The sequence below is a fragment of the Varroa jacobsoni genome, unplaced genomic scaffold (genome assembly GCF_002532875.2).
Source record: "Varroa jacobsoni isolate VJ856 unplaced genomic scaffold, vjacob_1.0 scaffold_694, whole genome shotgun sequence".
In the NCBI taxonomy this organism is placed as follows: domain Eukaryota; kingdom Metazoa; phylum Arthropoda; class Arachnida; order Mesostigmata; family Varroidae; genus Varroa; species Varroa jacobsoni.
This window is the reverse complement of record NW_019213596.1, coordinates 390601-411163: the sequence shown is the minus strand read 5'-3', so window position 1 is coordinate 411163 and position 20563 is coordinate 390601. Positions and strand designations below refer to the sequence as shown.

The 20563-nt window shown below is 40.0% G+C and overlaps 1 long non-coding RNA gene across 6 annotated transcripts in view; it reads right to left on the bottom strand.

The window, feature by feature from the left end:
- Nucleotides 1-3192: 3192 nt before the first annotated feature.
- Nucleotides 3193-20563, bottom strand: part of LOC147753161 (uncharacterized) — a 21476-nt gene continuing 4105 nt past the window's right edge. For 2 of the 6 annotated variants that reach the window (XR_015312028.1, XR_015312032.1), the window contains 3 exons: nt 12510-12583; nt 4958-5090; nt 3193-4228 (listed from right to left, as the gene is read on the bottom strand). This is a non-coding gene — a long non-coding RNA (uncharacterized LOC147753161). Of the gene's footprint in view, nt 4229-4957; nt 5091-12509; nt 12584-13668; nt 13754-16993; nt 17067-18100; nt 18238-20563 lie in introns of those variants that run through there. The other 4 variants (XR_015312030.1, XR_015312029.1, XR_015312031.1 and 1 more) reach the window with 4 other exon arrangements.

Sequence of the window (20563 nt, the reverse complement as noted above, 5' to 3'; positions counted from 1 at the left end):
CTCCTCTGTATTACAGGTTTTCAATAGAAGACTACTTCTAAAGACAAAATATCTTGGAAGCATCCACTTATGATAAACGACGTCGCCACTGACATCGTAAACGTAAACACACGGGAAGAAGAAGGTGGGGTGAAGGGTTCCAAGCCGTTGGGTGCTTAGAGTCCCTTTACTCAACCAACTTGAGTTAGAAATGTTATTTTTACTTTTTTTACAAACTAAGCAAGCCAGTTCTAATGGCAATTTCGAGATTTGCCAAGACTACTAAAACATTTCCTCTCCCTTTCCTATAACGTATCATTAGTTTTAATATTCGACAATAATGTCGAACTTGTTTTTTGGTCTGAGCAGTCTTTTTAGGGTAATATACACATGTTGAACCCAGTAAAACCCCTTGTATTTACACGAATTGTGTAGTATGCGTCGGCCGAACTCGAGCCAGCTCGTTTTATCCAGTATATGAAATATAAGAAATTCTTAGTTCGCTTGATTCGGAAACTACTAATCACGAACTTTATTAACTATAATAAACCCATTTTCAGGGACTTCCTCGGTTCGTACATATTCTTTCAATTCATCACAGAGTATCCATCAAAAAATGTATGGGATTTCTGATTTGGCAGCCTTTCCAATTCCCTAACCACTATTTTCTGATGAGCAGTGTCTTAAGAGCAGGAATTCTGTCGTTTCATTGGAGGGCAGTATAAGGCATCGAAATTGGTGTTGCTTCATGTTCATTTTGCTAAGAAGTGATTTAGGAAAATGCACGTCTCTGCTCGTTCGAATTACCCTAAATCGTGCTATCTGCCCTGCTCCACGGATTAATTATGTTTCCCTATTGAAAGCAAACTAATGAAAAAACAACACTGAATGCATACAGATGCCGTCAAGGTTACTACCGTCACCATTGTCGCTAAGTGGCCTTACAGCGCTCAGTGGTTTCGTGAATACTTCCTTGGGCCTTCCTTCGCTCGTTTATTTTTCAGACCCAAGCCAAGGAGGTAAATTCCCTTTAAGGTAGAGTCGTCTTTATTAGCGGAGCACTCTTTTATTTAAATGCTACAAGAAGACAAGTTTCGTCGAGTAACTGGCAATTTATGAAAAAAATGGGAGCCAGAAAAGGCAAAGAATGGTTTCCAAAGATCGAAAAGAGTGTGAGCTCTTCTGACTCTAATAAGGTATCGTTCTTATTCTGTTGCCGCTTGCACACGGAGCAGCAGCAGTACTTCACCGGAGTCCTTTCTTTGCTTAAGGCCAGCTCTCTTGGATCGTTTAGTTATTTCATTGGGACATTCTCCGCGCAATTTGTCTGTGTTTCTATTTGCTTCATGACTTAGTTAATATGAGCAGACTTAACACGAATGCTATACGAATACGTGGTCATTGAATGGTCTTCATAGTTAGAAGAGTGTGTTTTAAATTTATTTGATATTTCATATATGAGTAGGTGACGTGGGACAAATCTTTTGGCTCCTTTGTTCCGAAGTCCTTTAATACGCGTTTCGTAAATCATTGACGCAAAGAGAAACTGTTGAGTTTCTGAGGATCTGGAGGCTTATGAATTAAAGATAAATGTTTTGCATTACAAATGCCTAAGCATTCGAAGATGTTTTCTGTTGCTACAATATTGCGGCGCAAAAAAAGAAAGCTAAGTTAAAGGTGGAGCAAGGTTTAAAGGCTTCTACCTATTCCACAAGTAGCCCAGCCCTTAAGCGAGCTTTGCACGAAAAACAATTCTAATTTACCCTCAAGTAGGCGTGCGCGTTTAGCTGAAAATATAAGAAAAACACATTTCACCAGAAAAAAAAAACTTCCGAAAACCAAGTTATGTATCGATAACGGAAATTGAATCCCTTATAACAGTTCAGCGATGTAGACAAGCAGTGTTCAGGCCCATTGAGAGATTCTTGTCCTTTAGTCTACTGAAACGACTAATACGCCGTGCCTGGTATGCATACTTTTAGAATTATCATTGACACTGATATACATACATTTCTGTAAAGCTATATTCGACTTGCTAACTTTACCAGTATAAACAACTACTTACTTAATATTCCTCTGGTGTAAGCCATAAAAGCAAACCGGAAATACGGTAAAGATAACCTAATGTAGCTGGTTTGTACGACAATAAAATGCCATAGAATGGTAAAGCCAGAAAAAGATACACCGTAACTATAAAAAATGCAGGTAAGTTCATTTTGTTTTGGGCAGGTCTAAACTAGCATATACATAATGTTACGTAAGCGTATGAATTACTTCTACACCGATCTTTCTAGCAGTAGCCGGAAGTTTAACTATCGATATACTTATGACGAACGTTACCAGGAATATGCACAAGCCTGCCGCTGCGATCCTACAGGACAACAGAATCATAGGCAACAAAGAGGCCCGAGCTTCTGCCTTTCGCATAGTCAACTGGTTTGGCTCAGAGGGACAATTTAAGTCCCTACTCTTATTTCACATTTTACTGAAAGGCCTTCCTGATCAAACAAGAAACACCGATGAAATCGGTGAAAATAATTTTGTATGTGGCTGACTTAGGTAGGTTCCAAGTGTATAAGCTTATATACTGCAGTTGCAGATATGAAACTAACCGTAAAGTTATTCACGGATAAAGTCTACAGGAGAAGGCAGGACAGCGGCCGCTGACATTTAGTTCTTTGCTGAGTTGCCTCTTACCCATATCCATTCCGCGGAAGACAGAAGTTCCCTTCTGCATATCGCCGAAAGCTGCAGGAAGCCAGTGTTAATCGCACGGACGATCATATCACTTCATCGCCTATCCCTCACAACTGCTTTCTGATTGTTTGTCCTCAAGGTAGGTTCGATCGTAATATATGGGATATTCGTCCTTTGGGAAGACCTTACAGTGAAGAGCCTCGAACAAATAGATTTCGTCAAAGTTTTTTTTCAGAAGAACATGGGACTATCACGTCATGTATCTTTTAGCGGACTCGCTCCTCCTGTCCTAGGGTCTACGTTGCTGTTGGCTTCAAGATCAATCTTAGAAAGTAAAGCAAAAATCTGTCTACATTAGCTTTTTTTACTGTTAGCAGCAAAGATGAGTAAATGAGGTTTGATTGATTACTAACTTGACGTGAAATTAGTGATGTTTCGCTGATGTTTTCTGCTTCACATTGCCAAAGTGTGTCGCCTTCCTTTCTGTATAAAATCAAATAATTGAAAATAAATAAATGCTAGGTATAAATAATTTATTAATTAATACGAATGATATGTACATTGGTGGAGTATCCAACGTTGCCTGACTTCGAGAAGCTCAATGAGTTTAAATTAAAAATGTAATCAACCTCTCTGTGTGATAATAACATCTAGATCACTCAGCTTTCGGGCCATCATATATATCTGACTGGGAATTCTAATTAAGGTAATCATCAGTACAAGATTTCTTAAATCTAAAGAATGTAATAAAATGCCAATATCTACATATATAACGACAGTACTACAAGCTTTAAGAATCAAATCTATATTTAATTTCCTTTTTATGTCTTCTTTGAAGCAGAATATGACTATGGCAATAAGGGGCGCCCTTTCATGATGATTCAGACATGGAATAAAAGTAAATTATTTTATAATATAGCAAGTGTTTCCATATATATATATATATATATATAAGATGACCGTGATTTCTTGATGTTCATATAAGAGTTCTGTGTGAGGAACATCCCCGAATCTTCTTTGCATCACGCTTGAATGGGGAGCCTACCGTAGACAGCCTTATAAAATGGCCAACACCTATCACCGTATTCTAGCCATAAGTGCACCTGCGTAGCAAGTATCGAGACAAGATATCACTAGAACTTCATTAGAACGAATTATAAATATAATTATAAATAAAGAATTGTAAATAATACGTTTGTCTTCAATTTTGTAATCGTCTTGACGGCCATTAATAGTGATTCTAGTTATCAAGCTTCAATTGGAAAACTCTATGGTTCACGGAGATGGGCAAGAGAAATAAGCCAGTTAGCATATTTTTTCTTCAGTTGTGGCCGAATTACATAGCTCGCGATTTAAGCCACGACAACTGGACAAAGTTGCCGATGTCTCGGTGAAACGCCATTCACCACCAGTGGTAGGATTAATTTAATTTTTTTAAATGGAATATTTATTAATTCTTATGTTTGCGAGCTTTAAATCCCTTAAATGCTGATTGAATTTTCAAGGCCGCCTCCTGCAGTCCAGGATCCTTGAGATCGATTTGGGCCAATTCCTGAAATGCCCCAAAAAATACATAAAGATTAAAGCATATACATCCTTTAACTATTCAACATGAAGGGCATTACTTGTTAGAATAGTTTCAAGCAAGATGGATATAAATTTTTGTTCGTCTTTACAAGTGGAAGTATGGGCCCTATTGTGATTTTCCCTCTACCCCAAAAGGTAGATTATTAGGTGCCATTTAAATGTAACTTAATGCATATTTACAATGACGTGATTAGCTCGCGGCACACATCGTACACACGTTTGTGTCAATGAAAAATGTATTAAAGCTAAGCTAAAAAAACATCTGACTTCTCGACTCAGTTGCTCAGTTAGGCCGAGCTCAACTGTTAGAAGTAATGCTTTTCAAATAGCTTTCATAGCTGACAATGCTGTTTTCTGTGCTATGACATCGAGTGTATGTATCCAGATGGATCCAGCCACGGAATAGGAACAAGCCTAAATCCCTATTTTAACCGAGTCTTAAAATACACAAGCGAATCATCAGTCCCAACTAAAATGTATCTCCCATAATAAAAATAACGAGCTGTTCAACAATTTTTCTAGTTTCTTCTGTTATCAACTGAGATAATGACTAAGTTCTCTCATAACTGATTATATAGCCTCGGTAAATTCACGTAATTTCCTTTGTAACAGGCCGACAAACCTTCGAATCTATTGCATCATGTGAAGTTGTGGGAAAGAAAACAGATGATACTTCGTTTATCATTACGCTTACATCATTATCGGTATCCCTTTTGTCAGCGCTATTTCCATCCTCTTGCAGGCCGTCTCCTAATTGGAGCTCGTCCATCTTTTTAGCTGCTTGCGTGACGTCATTCCTTATCTCGACGGATTCAACCGATGGTTCGCTAAGGTGTTGAACCAAACAATAACAAGTTAACGTAAGTGCACGTTTAGCACGTTGGATAGACAAGGAATGCAGGCACACTATCGCTCACTGATAATAGAGAACGCGAAACGTCAGTTAGAATGGACCTCCATTCTTAATGTCCTTCCGTGTGTCCTAGACCAGACAAATAGGATTTTCGTTGATTACAGAGATCGCATATCAATAAGCCTTAAAGAAAACATGATGATACATTTATTGAAGAATATTCAATTGCTCAATTCAATAATAAATATTACAATAATCAGATTGCCATGTACAGGTATTTTGCGCAACAGATTTTCCCTAGGATTCTTTACGTGTACATGAATCCGCTATCTTCGCTGATGTAATATTGGCGTTTACTCTCTCAAATAGGCCATTTCAGTATATCGTATAATCAACTTGGGTATTCAACACTGTGAAACCCTGCGTTTGCGGTGCCCTATGTACAGAGATACACGCGTTCTTTATTGCCTAAGCGAAAGCCATTAGGGCCCACACGCGTTATAGTTACCCATATGTTTCTATATGTTCAAATATACCGTCTAAATAATAATTCTATGGGTTGTTTGATTGCCATTCGTTCGATTGAATTCGTTAATCAAGGATACATCTATATTTGGAGTTTTATGTCCAGTATGACTGTCGGACATTTCATCAGACGGCTGGCTTTCAACATTGAATGAAGTCTGTTTGGCTCCGATTTCAAACCTAGACCTAAGACTAGCGGGCAGACACGTTAACCACTACGCTACCATGGGGCAATCTAGTATTCTTATGGATTTATAAGTTAACCTTGGAAGTCAAAAACACTTGAAGGCACGCGGCACGAAAAGACGGAAATGGCTCGACACATATTCTAGGGGTCAACCAATGCCGGCGTATCCGGCCACAAAGCGTATTTTGCACTATGACCCCATGAAAAAATGGGCTATACTATGATAACTTCTAAAGCCAAAAACATCAGGAACAGCAAAGTTGTTCGTCCCAAGTCCGTAGCCCAGTAGTACCTGCTTAACCTATACACGACGTCAGTCGCCATGTGTTTTCTATTGATTCACTTGGCTGTGTTGTGTTCGATCCAGCCTCTGTATCAGCTACTTTCATGCTGTCCGAAAAAGCTAAAGTTTACATAGTCGTTCCTGTTACCAGCTTATTGTACTAATTTGTTTTTTGTACCTTTGAGAGATACGTGTCCTTATTTTTCTAACCGAAAAACGGTGATCCGAGGCAATTTCAATTTCTATTTAAAACCCGAAGATGTTTACCTAGACAGCATCGTTGGACCACTGCAGAATTTATTCATTAGTTTCTTGCTTTTCGGTTAGAGATAGTATTGTGCCCTATCGTGAGAAAGTGGGTTGTTCGATACCCTTTAGTATTGTTTTGCGTCAAAAATCATTCTGAATTTCCCATACGCGTTGTATGGAGAAAAATGCGGAACTTCTCGCTAGCTGTTCATTTTAAATTCGTACCGTGTTATTGCGATAGTTCGAAACCACAGAAATCGACATTGTCGATCGATTGTTTGCCATGCAGAAATCGGAGTGTCACAAGAGGCCGCGATATCTTCAGCAGTCATAATTGTATCCGATGGCTGCCGACGAAGCCAGGTACATGTTTAACACAAACTGAAGCAATGGACAACATTCTTCCATTGAAAGATATCGAATGCACTAACAAGCTTCAGTAAAGATGACAGCGCACATTTCCAATAAGGTTTGTAAAAATGTCCCGCCCTCTATGTTGTTCTCGTTGTAATCCTAAGACTAACCAACGAATGCAGTGAACACTGATAGTGGGCGTTCAAAAAGGTATCTCGAAAATGATCGTTGAAGATAGGACAGGTAGAGAGAGTATGATGCGCTCAAAGTGCTATAATATCTGGGAAATTTGCGGAACTTTAATAACAGCCTAATCTTTATGGGTGTGTTTACGGTAAGTATGGATCTAGCGTATTATCTAATTGTAGACGGGCCGCTATTCATATATGAATGTGTCTTTGACAGGCAAGCATTGCGCCAATTCGTTCAGATAATTCTGCATATCCCTTATAAAGAATAGGTAGAAAATTAACACATAAATAAAGTTCAATATTATGCGGCGCAGGTTTGCACGTTTATCATATCTGGAAAAAAAAGCCGATACTTGTGTCTTCAGCACTAGCAAAGACCCCTGATCTTCAGTACCTTAACAGTTGCCCATAGAAGAAACACATGCAAATTTGACTATACACAGACGACCATAACGTGATTCACCAATAGAAACGTTTAGTCTAACACAGGTCTATGCTTGCCATAATTGTCAAGTCACTTGTCTCTATATGATACGTTTGGAAAAAATAGTATTGAACCTGTAACCAGCTGCCGTTGCCTGCATCAGCTAAACTTGCAGTACCAGGAATAAGCATGGTTTGCCATTTTACCCCCCAGAGCACCACTTAGCTTGTGCTAACGCCGCAAACTGTTTTTACACTCCCCGCATCACTTAGGTTCAGCCTGTCGAGGCCCTTTTTCGATTCAACATTGCTGTTGATTTACGTAATGAAACCTAGTCGAAGACCGTCGGTACCGAAAGGAGAATAGCGTGATTCAGCTAACCCACGAAGCTCGTTCGCAACCTGGTCTTAGGTTGACATTATCTGTATCCATGATAATAATATTACTCGATTCTCGAAATGGACCTATATAGAGCCGCAGTGATAATGTCAATGAAGTGAACTCCATGCATTAACTATCTGATTACTATGTAGAAACTTTTATTTTTAGTTGTTATGTATGTTATATGTAATCACGCCAGACCTGAACAGCCAAATATTTACTACGGGGATCATTCAAGGGTGGACCCCCGACATAACTGGGCCCATTTCAGTCCTCGGCAGAATCTGGCAGGCTTATCTGGCTCGATATGGGGTGCTATATGCCGTGTTTCAAGGAGATGCGTATTAGCCAAACAGACCACGCAGAGCGCTGCGTGGTAACAGTTTCTGAATTCTTGAAACTAGCATAAACCCAGCCCAAGAGGTCGTCGTAATCGTAGCAACCACTATAGCTAGGACAACCGCTGTAACCCACTGTCGTTCGGCTGGCATCTGTAATGCATTCGTAATGGCATCTGACGTATGACAGTTGATTCAGGTTTATGGAAACTAATTAAGTTGTAACTGTAAACAAACATCAAATGTAGATCGATAGTGTTGTAAGTACCATTCGGTTAGAGATTGATCGGGTCTAAATACTCGTAACAAGTGTAGGTTTTATATACAAGTTTTAATCCTGCTGATCTCTGTCAGCTAAACGAAGTGGTTGCGAGACACCCATCGATATTTGACAGACGGCACAAGATCGCCATTAAAATTACTGCACCCTTCTATAGTGGTATGTGGGTCGGTAAAGGCAAATTTCTATTTATGCTTTACTGTGTTTTAGAAGATTTCAAACAAATTTTATACGGCCGTATCATCGGATGCGCACAATCTCGAATCTATGAAACAGACTCGTAACAGAAACATAGATGGGAATAATCGATAGGTAAACGTTAATTTTACATTATGCAAACATTATTTACATAGCGTACAGGCCGTAAATACATCATATTACAGGACTCAACTGAAGTTTATATTCTCCAAACGACTTCAGCTAAAGAATAAGTCCTTTTGTCAATAGTAACTCGAGAAAAGCTTCAAGCTAACGAGCCAATACTTCCCTAGTAACTATCTTATTCGGTTTCTGCAACGGTGATTATGTCCACTCCCCAATAATAATTATTACTATATATATTAGGTTAAAGTTTAAGATAAGTTAAAGTTAATTTAAATTTAAAATAATAATATTATATGTGTTATATAATAATTACTTTATTAAACATAGCTGACGTACATAATGGATAACCTTAGTGTTGCAATCATTGGTCAGTATCGTATTTATGTACCAATGTATGTTACGCTTCGTGGTAATATTGTACAACTTCAATCGTGTGCATTCGATATAGCATGATTGCATATATTAATAAAACGCTAACCCTTAAAGCCATTTAGTAATGGTCACAATTCGTCGTAGAAACTTTTCTGTGCCCACTGCGGTAGCTTGATACCCCTTCCAGAGCTTACTTTTCTAAAGCTCGAAAAACCGCTGTGACTGCATTTTCAAATCTCGCGTCACAGCGGCTACTTCTTTCGGCTACTAATGTAGTCTCTTAGGTCATGTCTAATAATAGACACATGACCACTGGTTTATCGCTAAACAGGCCGACATCAACCAGCAGAATCCCTCCAACGCGGCACCCTCTGGTTCTCCTAAAGACGACAGTTGCAAAGCAACGTGCGACGACTTTCGAAGTGAAGGTGTTTTTTGCCAAGCGGGCTTCGTGGCTACGATATCTAACCTGCAGAAAACTAATTTAAAAAGTTACAACGTCTATCTCAGCAAGACCCGACGACTGGCACGTTTACCTTCTCGTCCTGTATAGTGGCCTTGTCGTATTTGGGACGGGCAGAAGAACACAGTGCTCACCGCTGTTCTGACCAGTCGACCCGTCGCTTCTGTCAGCCTAGAAATCAATCTAGGAACAAAACCTAGGAATCAGGGCCAAATTCTGCCCATCGCAACGACTGGCTGAGCGGCTCAAAATTACAGTGATGTGTTGTCCTTCTCTTTTTTTGGATGAACTTACCGATTATTACCAGCTATCCCTGTACTACCTACCAATAAGAAAATATTTTGTCAACGCATCTTGCCTTTAAGCTAGAACTGGTTATAGTATCCTTACCTCGCTTATCATACTGTAAAGCGATATACTGTGGTTGATATCTGATATTTTATAACTCAAACGATACGGTGTGGCTCAGCATAACTTCTTGCCGTATCATGTAGCATTAATACTTCACGTCGTTTGTTTTGGCCTCATTCTAATCATTAGAAAAAATAGTATGCTTTGCATTTTCTGCCTCGTCCTGTTGTTACTGAAATGGCGGCGCCTTTAAGGCTTCTATTTTTGACAGTGGCTTTCCTCGCTGCTTACGGCTAGAGGTTACTGCTACTGTCATCAAGAAAATAAGCCACGTTTGATGCGAGGCTTGTTCTTACTTGTTTTTGTCTTACTCCATATAGCGTCACAGCAGTGTAACTATTTGTGTTCTTGATTATACTGGGACTTTAACGAGAAACGTAGAAGAATGACGTCGAGGGCAGTAAAAACGTAGAAATAACCGCGTTACCATCAGAAATACTAGCGGAAATTCAAACGACTTTTGTTACCATTTCTCTCGCGCAGTTTCACCCCTCTATCTTACCTTAACTTACCAACGAGTTCTCACAATCCCAATGGCTGTACTATACAAATGCTTGCGCAAAGTACAACTGTTTGGAGCACTTGTATGACGACAAAGGGTAGCTATCTAATCTATACATGTCTGTTCTGCCTTGAGAAAAGAGGAAGAGGAACGGAAGCACTCACATAGCCGTCCGTCTCTGAAGTTATGAAGAATACCGTGCACATGTATTATATTAAAACCCCCCTACATTACAAAGGACAAAGCGAGTTTCGCTCAAACTTCACCTGAATATCTGCCCACAACCTTATTTTTTACGGGTTGCGGGTTTCCTATGGGAAAAGTGCATCATGTCAATAAGCGCTTGCTCATTAGGGATAGAACGAAAAGAGAAATGCGGTTGAGGCGCAGCACGACCAGAGCATAAATGAAATAACGACGTTGAAATCGAATGGGTCGAGGGAGAAAAGGAGACAGGTAACAAATGACAACTCGTTTGATGAAACGGAGTTTGTAAGTAAGCGGTGCAGAATAGAAAAAAAGAACAACTTTAAGTCGCTTGAATCGTAATCTACTGAGCCTATCTATATTGGTATCGTACAGGAAAAACAGCTGTTAAACGTAGTGCATGACACTCCGGGTTCAGAGCAGAAACGGGATCGTCGGACTAGACTTAAATTGTTCCGTAACCTCGTCGATCAGGGAATGGCACTTTGGAGACGTGTAAATCGTATGATGATAGTTTTCTGTGGTAAACCTACTCATCAATATAGATAGTATCTAATGTCGGTAAAGAAGTCAATTGTCATTACTTTCAGCTAATCTGTTGCTAAAACATTGGGCTTGGATAAGGATTCTCGTTGAATTTCTGTTATGTGCTTACTGTTAGATATAAGCTCAAAGCAATACTTGAACTCCGCATGCATCAAGAAAGTCATTTGAAACGCCAATGTTTTTGGGTTTTTCATGAAAGCCGAAATGCGATGTGAGCTGACAGGACTCGAGGGATTCAAAATTATTACTGAGCCGTTGCTAGGAATTCAAGTTCTTTAATTAACGCGCCATTAATCTGCATAAACAAGCAATAATCCCTTGTGCAGCTGCTGCGATGTCTTGTTTCCAGAAAAAAGGTCCTATACCTGGCCGAGAGATAAAAAACCAGGACTGTGCAAGCCCAAGTTTACTGCTATACAGGGTGGATGTGCATCGCCTCAAGGTATAAGAGAAATCCGTATTGTTTCACCGTAGAAGTGTACGTCGACCAGAGAGGGACTGCATCTCGCTACCAGAGGGGCAAACGCACGTACACAGAAGCGTCTGCTTCCAGACCGCCCTCCATCTGTCGAAATCGCGTGACGACAACGCACAACTATGCTAACAAGTACTGGAGCATCACGGCCAAGCTGTCGGCGTCGTGTGTCTCATTGTCATCTCAATTACTGCGCTGCTCCGTTGGGCGCAAAACACTCCACTGGTTCTGATATTCGGAAATTAGGACGTATTAAACAGGAACGAAAATGACCCCAGGTATTTTTTAGGGAAATTTGCCAGATCAGCCACAGCGAGGATGGCCTGAAAAACACTGATGCCTTGTCGCCTACTTTGAACATCCCCAAAACGTCCTGAAAATGGACGACCGTAGCGTCGAACCGTTGATGGCGCCATCACATCATAGTGGCATTGTAGATTTGACAGCTTTTTCGGGAAGGCGACCTATGACTAGTGTCGAGAAAAGCAAGCTAGCAACGCTTCGATTGCGGCTGGCTTCAAAAGCAATATTGGTATGATACCCCAGACATTTTGTGTCGTACACGTCGGGTGCTAAGTAATGCAGAAACAAATCACTAATACATTGTCGTTTCAACAAGGAACGCGTGGTAAGACTGCTATTAGAATGCACATATATCAGTATAATGAAGACCAACAATGCGCAAAACGATAAAGCCATTACGATGAAGAATAAGGCAGGCTTAATTGTACTTAATGTTGTTTCAGAGGCACACCCGCGCTTCGTATCATCAGTCAGGTATATTTTCTGCATACTTAAAAGACGTCGGTGCGTTTAGAATATAAGTTAGTGTGGCCGTCTATTTAGATACGCTTTCTCGGAAAGTTGTTTTAAATACTTACCCAGTTTCACCATAGGCCTTCATCCTTGGTTTTTATTTTGTAGTTCCTCACGTGTCCTGGCCCTCAATTCGTTCCTAAAATGCAAAACAACCCATAACTGGTCAGTAACAATTTGAAATAAACTTATTATACAAATCTGTGTTTGCAGGGAACACTTTCGATAGATGGCCTTCGCCCATTTCGCCTTTGTATTAGTTTTGTAATAATACGATTATATGATATCCTTACAAAGGTAAGATTAATTAAATCTCCATTCGCCTATCGAACAGCTCATTACTAGTTTAATTCTGCTGTTCTAAATCAATTCTGTTAATTAGTTAAGCGTCAATGAGGTAAGGAGTCCATTAATTGTGAGGCTGAACAAATCATCCATAAAGTGGAAGACCGAATAGATAAACAGAGATAACACAATTTGTCCGAAGTCGATATAGCACATGGGCAGACAGTAACAAAAAAATTACATACGAGATTAGTTTGCTAAATCTGTCTTTCCAATTTCGTTGTCGACGCTATCTGCAATAGTAGGGCGCTAGCAGGATTTTTTTTTACTCATTGCCCCTAATTACTATGGGAGATAAGTGGATGGTAAGGCTTAGGCCACATGAACACACACATCATTTAGAGATTTCACAACGGACCTAGATAAACCTAGACCATAAAAGCTCACAAATATATGTATTCCTTGATTTTGTTAGCTGTTTTGTTTTTCCCACGATGCTTCTTAAAGCCGAGGACGTGTCCGGCACTTTAAGATTTCAATAGGCATGGTTATGTTTTTCTTTAAATAGTGATGTCTCGCTGTACAAAGTTTACGAATGACTGTTTTCTCGTTCACCGTACGTCATCCGTCTCGGAGAAGCCTTTGCGTAGAAAGGCTTTACGTAAAGCTAAAACAAGCACCACGGAAGCTGTATCCAACACTTCGGAATCGTTCAGAATCATCTTCGCTGGCTGTAGGCATGCTGACCCGACCAGTTTTGTCTACATTCAAATCATTTGCATAGTTGGCTCTCAGTTATACTTCCCACTGTAGGCTTCGGTAACACTGTTTCAAAGAAGAGCGTTACTTCAAGGACCCATTGGAATAAGGCCCCTAAATAATTGCCTTAATACGAGTAGGAACCGAGTAAGATAAAGGAGGACTATATTAGTTACCTACTCTTTTATGCGTATTTCTGCTGAGGGTTCACAGCGTGTGCAGGTCTCTCCAGTTAGTACATTACTGTAATACAATGATGTCCAGCTACAGTCACAATGAGCGAAAGCGTTCAGGATCAATGCCCCATACGCTGACTGATGGCTGTTCCACATGCCGTACCATTCATGATAGAAAACATCGCCCCTAGGACACGTTGCCTTTGTTTACGCAGCATTCTACGCTTTCAAAAATGCACTTCTGCGATTGGCTGTTTGCGAACGACATCCACTGCCAGCAAATTCTGGTTAGATTATCTATTGGCTGCCTGTCGCTTTTATCGGAGCCACTCGATAGTTCGACGCTGCTCTCTTAAGCAGTAATTGTAATTGGCTGTGTCGTATTAACGAAAAGCCAAAATTCTCCAAGGATTGTCGCCGAGGGCCACAGAGAGGGGTAAGCATGAGTGAAAAAATAAAGTCTGTATACGCCAATATACTATTACGCAAAACAGTATACGTATACCAGTTTCTGCACGTTTTTTTTTTTGAATTCACTTAGTCGGATGATCTACGCATTTCACGACAATCCTCCATTGTGTTTTATAAGTAAAATTTTATAAATATTTTTCATTTTTTATAATTAAATGGCTTTTTATAATAGCTATAACTTAGACCAGTGTTTGTGCATGCTTCATTGCATGTGTCGTGCGCGAGTATTTCAATAATCATATCCTAACAAATCAATCAATTTTAGAAACTGTCGCTCGATCTGTACTATCTATCATATCCAATACGATCCTGAATTAGACAACCGCAAGGGGGGCATAGTAAGTGTAATACGATGAAAGCCCGTCTCGGAATGTCAGGACACACACTAATTTTCCTATGACGAAGTTCGACAGCACCTGCGAAATTGAGTTCTCTGAGACTACGGTTCGACGAGCTTTTAAGAAAAGGAAAAAAACATCTTCATCTCTACCGTTTGTTTTTTTTTTACCATCCATGCTATTGTCTTAGTTAGCATTCACCTATATGTCACTGTTAATTAGTATATCGCATTACGTAATAGATATATATATATATATATATATACGACGGACTATGGATGAGCAAATAATCGAGAGTGGTGAAGTAAACATCGGCTGAACATTATCATTTTATTTAGCCATTCTACCGGTGGCCTGAACCTTACCCTCGTCTATCTAACCTAGGACAGCGCATATTATTAGCACAAAAACCTCGAGCATCGCCCTCTCGAACGTAATATTGCTGCTGCTGTTGTTTTAAAAGTCACAGAAAGCAACCAACTAGAGATGAGAAAGCTGGCTGATTGTCTGGGCTATTGAAGTTGCGTATCTCAGCATTAGTTAAATATTGAAGTTGCTCCCCCAGCCGCGTAATCTTTATGGCCGTATGATCGTTGTGTATCTGATGGCTTTTGGGTGAGCATCGAGGACATGTCTGGCTGGCCCAGCCCAGTTGATGTGAATTATAAGCCAGGGTGGTGTCAGACGTATCCTCACTATTCGCCCGTACTATTAGGTACACCTGATGTCTCCTATATCCAGTGTACCAACTTTTCGATTATCTTTAGTCAGATACGTGCTCTCTGAGAAATACGCACTGTTAAATTGGCCTCTAAAAAGGGAAAACTGTTGTGTCTATTTAGGTATGGCTATTTGGAAGAAAGCTTGGGGTGAACGCGACAAACTTGGGGCTATCCGTTTTTGTCCATTCCCAGCTCTGTTCCTTCTATATTGAAGTTTAAAGCATTCGCCTATCCTCCAGCGACCAAAGACGATGAAATTGTGAGACGAGCAGTACTACGGTACTTTTTCGGTTAGTCCCTTCTGCCTGACTGAATTTGCACTGCGACGAGAATGTCCTCTTCGAGGAAATCACGCAGAGTATAGTTATTACCAAGTAGTTTTCATAACCAGCAGGATCATGGCTGGGAGAACTTACCCGTCAAAATATAACGATGTAGCCTTTTAAGATCTAATAAGAACTAGTGAACGTCTGCTGATGGATTTGTGTTATAAATATGCGCGAACCTGATTCAACATCAACTCCATGGAGCAATACTAAATCGTTAATTTCTCAGACCTTTCGAATATTGAAGGGTTTGATAAATTTGTGAAGTCTTATAGAAACTGATTAAATTTCGAGATTCGATCATTCTAAGAAAATGCTTGCTTGTACTAACCAGCAAGTTTAGTTTCAAGGTGGAGTAGAGGCCGTAAATTATCTTTGACATAGTTACTTGTGAGTGTAATAGCTCAGATATAAGCTCACCATTTTTGTGCCCCAGGCTAGTGGGGATGCGTGTGTGGCTATGCTCGCTTAATAACCTCGCTTTAGGAATTCGTTTCTACGTAATATAGCATAGAGGTAATCTTCGTGTAATTTCCTCTGTTTACACTATTCAGTATTTTTTTTTTGATGGCCAGCGTCCTTGAGCCGTCCTCGATATTAATTTTATTTTGATAAAAACTTGACGAAGTTAATACATACATACATAAATAAAATTAAATGAAAAACACGTATGTTAAAGATTAAAAACTAGGACACACATACGAACATAAGCTCATTCGGTGTGATTGGCTCTAATCGGCGTCAAGAAAGCTTACAATCTGTGTTGATATATATGCCCCTTAACTAGGAGAGCTGATAGAAGCCAAAAAGCGTTTTGCATTTTGTACTCAGACTGAGTTTGCCATCGCTGCTACACCTAGCGTTACCGTGCTAGTGGATTCATCAAGGACCCATCCTGACCCATGTCCAGGTTGTGAGTGCTGAGGCGCCTATGGTTCTGTTGATTGCACTCTCTGTTGCGCTAGGAATGTTACGAAAGTTGATCTTGAAATAAGCCTAGCTGGTGCAGCCGTTTGCAGTAATAGTAAAGAAAGCACTCGACCCTGCAGGCTCGGAAAACGTGCTCTCAATAGGGGGATAATATCGAGGGTCAAAGCTGCTAAATTATTAGCGTATTGACACTTTCGATCTTGTGAACACTCCACCAAACCTCTAAATCTGTACTACACAGATTTACAAATTACAGTATTGGAAACAGGGAAAACACAATACTGGGGGACAAATGCCTTTATGAGGCTTTAAGCCCATGGACCTGATATAAATAAACAAAATATGTTATATACTAAATTAGAATAAAATGTACAACATTACAAATCAATGTGAAAAAGCGCCTACCAATTACAATACTATTCAAAAGTGCCCATTGCCCATGGCCCATTTGCCCCGGTGGCGCGCACGTCAAAATTACAGCTGAGTGCGATATCGACAGCAGTAAGTTCGAGTTCTTCAGTAAAACTAATGCATTGACTAACCTTAAATCGTGAGTCTGACATCGATAACTGGAACGCGGTGATCTGTCGATGTGGGTATGAGTAAATGGTCGTTCTTTCGAAATTGTGCGTGATCGATTTAGAGCGGGACGAAATCAGCCGATAGAAGCGACACGATCGTTCCAGACACATAGTGTTATCTTTTGTTAATGGGTTCTCGAGTTAAGCTAACAAGCGATGCAGAAGCTATTAGGAAACCTGTTATACCCATAGTGATAAGTTTCTAACGAACTTTTCTTAATATGGGACCTAAATTGTCATTTGGAACTAGTTCGTCCTTAATAAAGGATAATTTAATTTAAAGATGAAATACGATTAGAAATCAAAATGGAACAATGTGCATTTCAGAGCCAAACGAGTCGATGAAAACATTTTTTTTTTTACCAACATTTATGAGAAGATATCTATGCGTTCTGTATCTGTCCTGCGTACAGATGTAATAAGTCGCTTCATTAGCAATGCAGAAAGAAATAAACGGCTTATGGTTTTTATAACAATCAGCGTATTCGAGAAAGCCCAACAATACTCCTTCCGCCGGAGGGCGATTGTCAATGATAGCACGTTGGAAAGGATTTGGACAAAAGGGTACATCTGAATAATCAGGATGACGTGACCTGCTGCACAGTGGTTTTAAGGGCACTGAATTTACTAGCCTACAAAATTCGAATGTAAATTCTATCATTGCATTAAGTGCTCCACGCTCAGTAAAAATCGACGCTACACACTTGAACGATAGAGACTTCCAAATTAAGTAAACACATACCGATCGACGTAATCAGGTGTATCTACAAGTGGGTAACCGGTGTGATAAAACATGAAAAACATAAATTTAGGAAATTTTGGTCAAATTTCATGACCCTGGACTTCTAGCGAATGAACTAGCCTTATGTCTAGGCTGCGGATAGATCCACGAGATAACCTATTTAACAATTTGGCCGCAATCACTCTGCAATTCATCTAACATTTAGAAAACGGTTGTTTGGGACAAAAGTTAACGGCTAAAGCATCGTACGCAACACGCTGAACGTAACTGAAGAGCGAAGCTAGGGACTGTGTTCTAGATATGCATACAGGCGTCTTTTAGCTTACATTGTGTGCAACGCATCCCCTCTATGTTTCGAGTTCACTGTTCGGTATTGCCGTTAGACATTCCGTCAAACGGCTGGTTGGCTCCCAGCACGAAGTGAAGTCTGTCTGTCTTTGCCCAATTCGACCACAACATGTCCCTAAGACAAGCAGGCAAATACATTACACACAAAGCCCGTTATAGCGGGAACGCAGTCTCTAATCGCTTGTTTTGTGGCCATTAGTAGAAGGTCAACAGTATTAGCTAGCTCAAAGCACCAGTACATACGTACTGTTTCGCCCACGACTGAATTAAACATAGCCCTATGTTGTCAAAGGACATATAGAAATATTATCGTTTTAATGCCGGTCTAGTCATAGGTACCTGACTATCTATGTACGCGGGTGTCTGCGTAGCCTAACATGTTTATGCGAACAACCCATTATTTGTCGCTACTCAAGCTTGAATACAGCAGAAGTAAGTAATTTGGGGGGGTACCAGAGTTATCGGCGTTTAATACCAAGCCCAGACAGAGTACACCAGAGTGCACCGATACTCTCTTGCGAAAGTATCGTGTATCATAATTTCCCTATATACTACTATTATTACGCCTTATAGACAAAACATGGCTTGTTATTTTGCCTCGGTCATTACCCTAAGTAACCTAGATTTCCGTCGTCTAATATCGTCGTCTACATGAAGCTATTGAGCCAGCCAAAAAATGATTGCAATACTAATCCCGCGTAATCGACGCGAATACATATGTAGTAAACCTTTGCTCATAACCATGTTTGAGTTTCTGCCTTGTTTGCTATGTACGAAGTTGTATTATATGGGTTTTTTGATCGGCGGTACCCAAACTGGAAGGACAAATCCTCATGGAAATTAGGCAAAACTGGGTCGACTACCAGAGATAAAAGCGTCTCATGAAAACTCCAACTATTAAGGGCTAGATTCAAATTTACAGAATAGGTACAGGCTAACAAGTCATTTTTCACCGCACGTCATACCGGAGTCTGCGCCCAATATTTGGAATATAATATATGGAACCCCAATATTTGGAATAAGTTTTACTGGATTGGAAGTAATGGACGATCCATGTAGTTTTTTTTACGTATGTAAGCTTGGGCCTGGGCAGAGTTAATTTGGGCATGCGCTTTTTCGAAGCTCCTAAACATATCCGCTGTCATTAACTTTGATTATTCAGCAAACTTCAGTCGAGAACTGTTAGGCCGTCATATTGCTGCCAATCAAGTCATACCTTAGCACACATTACAGCTTTGAGGGGTTCTTTCTCCAAGATGAATTGAGTCATTACCGATACAACTATTCAGTGTATTATATGCATGATAGTCGATGATGGCGACTCTTATCCTTTCTTTTTATCAAAGGAGGCAGCTTTATAAATATCCTATTATATACACTTTGGACTCGACAGTAGAAAAGTATGATTTGAAGTGAAATAGCTAAATCTAGAGGATGGCAGTGAATTTGATGTTGACCAAGAATATTTGTCGCAAGGATTATGAGCAATTCGCGCACATTCTAGTCATGACGTTATTGTTCCAGAGAATTCCTAGTACACTATGAGCACGTTTATTTTAACGTTGTTGAGGGGTTTAAAAAGTATACCTAAGATGGCGATCGTAGGTCGGTCATCGGCCTCTAGATAGTGAGGCTTTTGCCAGTCGGGGAATGGTCGGGTATAGATTAGTAATTCGAATGCAGTGCTAAGGACCCGAATTCAAGGCTAAACGAATGCTCTATTAAAAAGGTGGTAATCCTCAATAGATCATTGCGCAAAATTAGCTCCTGATACCAAAAGGTAGTGGGCGTCTGTCTTATCGACTAGTCAGATTAAGGCTGCTATGTTCCGCTACAGACAACCTTAATAGGAAATAGTCTGAAGAGTTAGATAACGTATCTGGTATATTTCAATGATACCTAAAATCACTTAGCTCAACTTGGCCTATATATACGAAGCCAGATTCAATGGTCTACAGGATGGAATCACAGTGACTGAAAACAAGGAGAAAAAGACTGCTTTTACTTTACGTAAGGCGTAACAACTCTGATGCGATTCTAACGCAGTGTCAGACGTGTCACTTGAAATGTTTGAGGCATGAAACGAGATCAAACTGCCACCAAAGATCATTTTCATAATTGTATAATGTCTACTTGTATCATAGTGACGTGAACCATCTTCACAGCAAAAAGCATGATCATTTTTCTGGACATAGATGGGTCTGAAGGTCACGTTGCCAATTACAGCTGTTTTGGCTAGTTTCTTGACTATAATCCCTATACCCTAACTTACGCTTATTTAGCGTTTGCCATAGAGCCACATATCTATATAAGTAATTGTTAAATAAATCGCACACATGGACATAGAGTTAGTGTCAGAAGGAAGGTCGCATATGTAGCAACGAATTTTGTTCATTCGTGGTTTTCCTTTTTCTGCCAGAGGAATATATATATATATATCT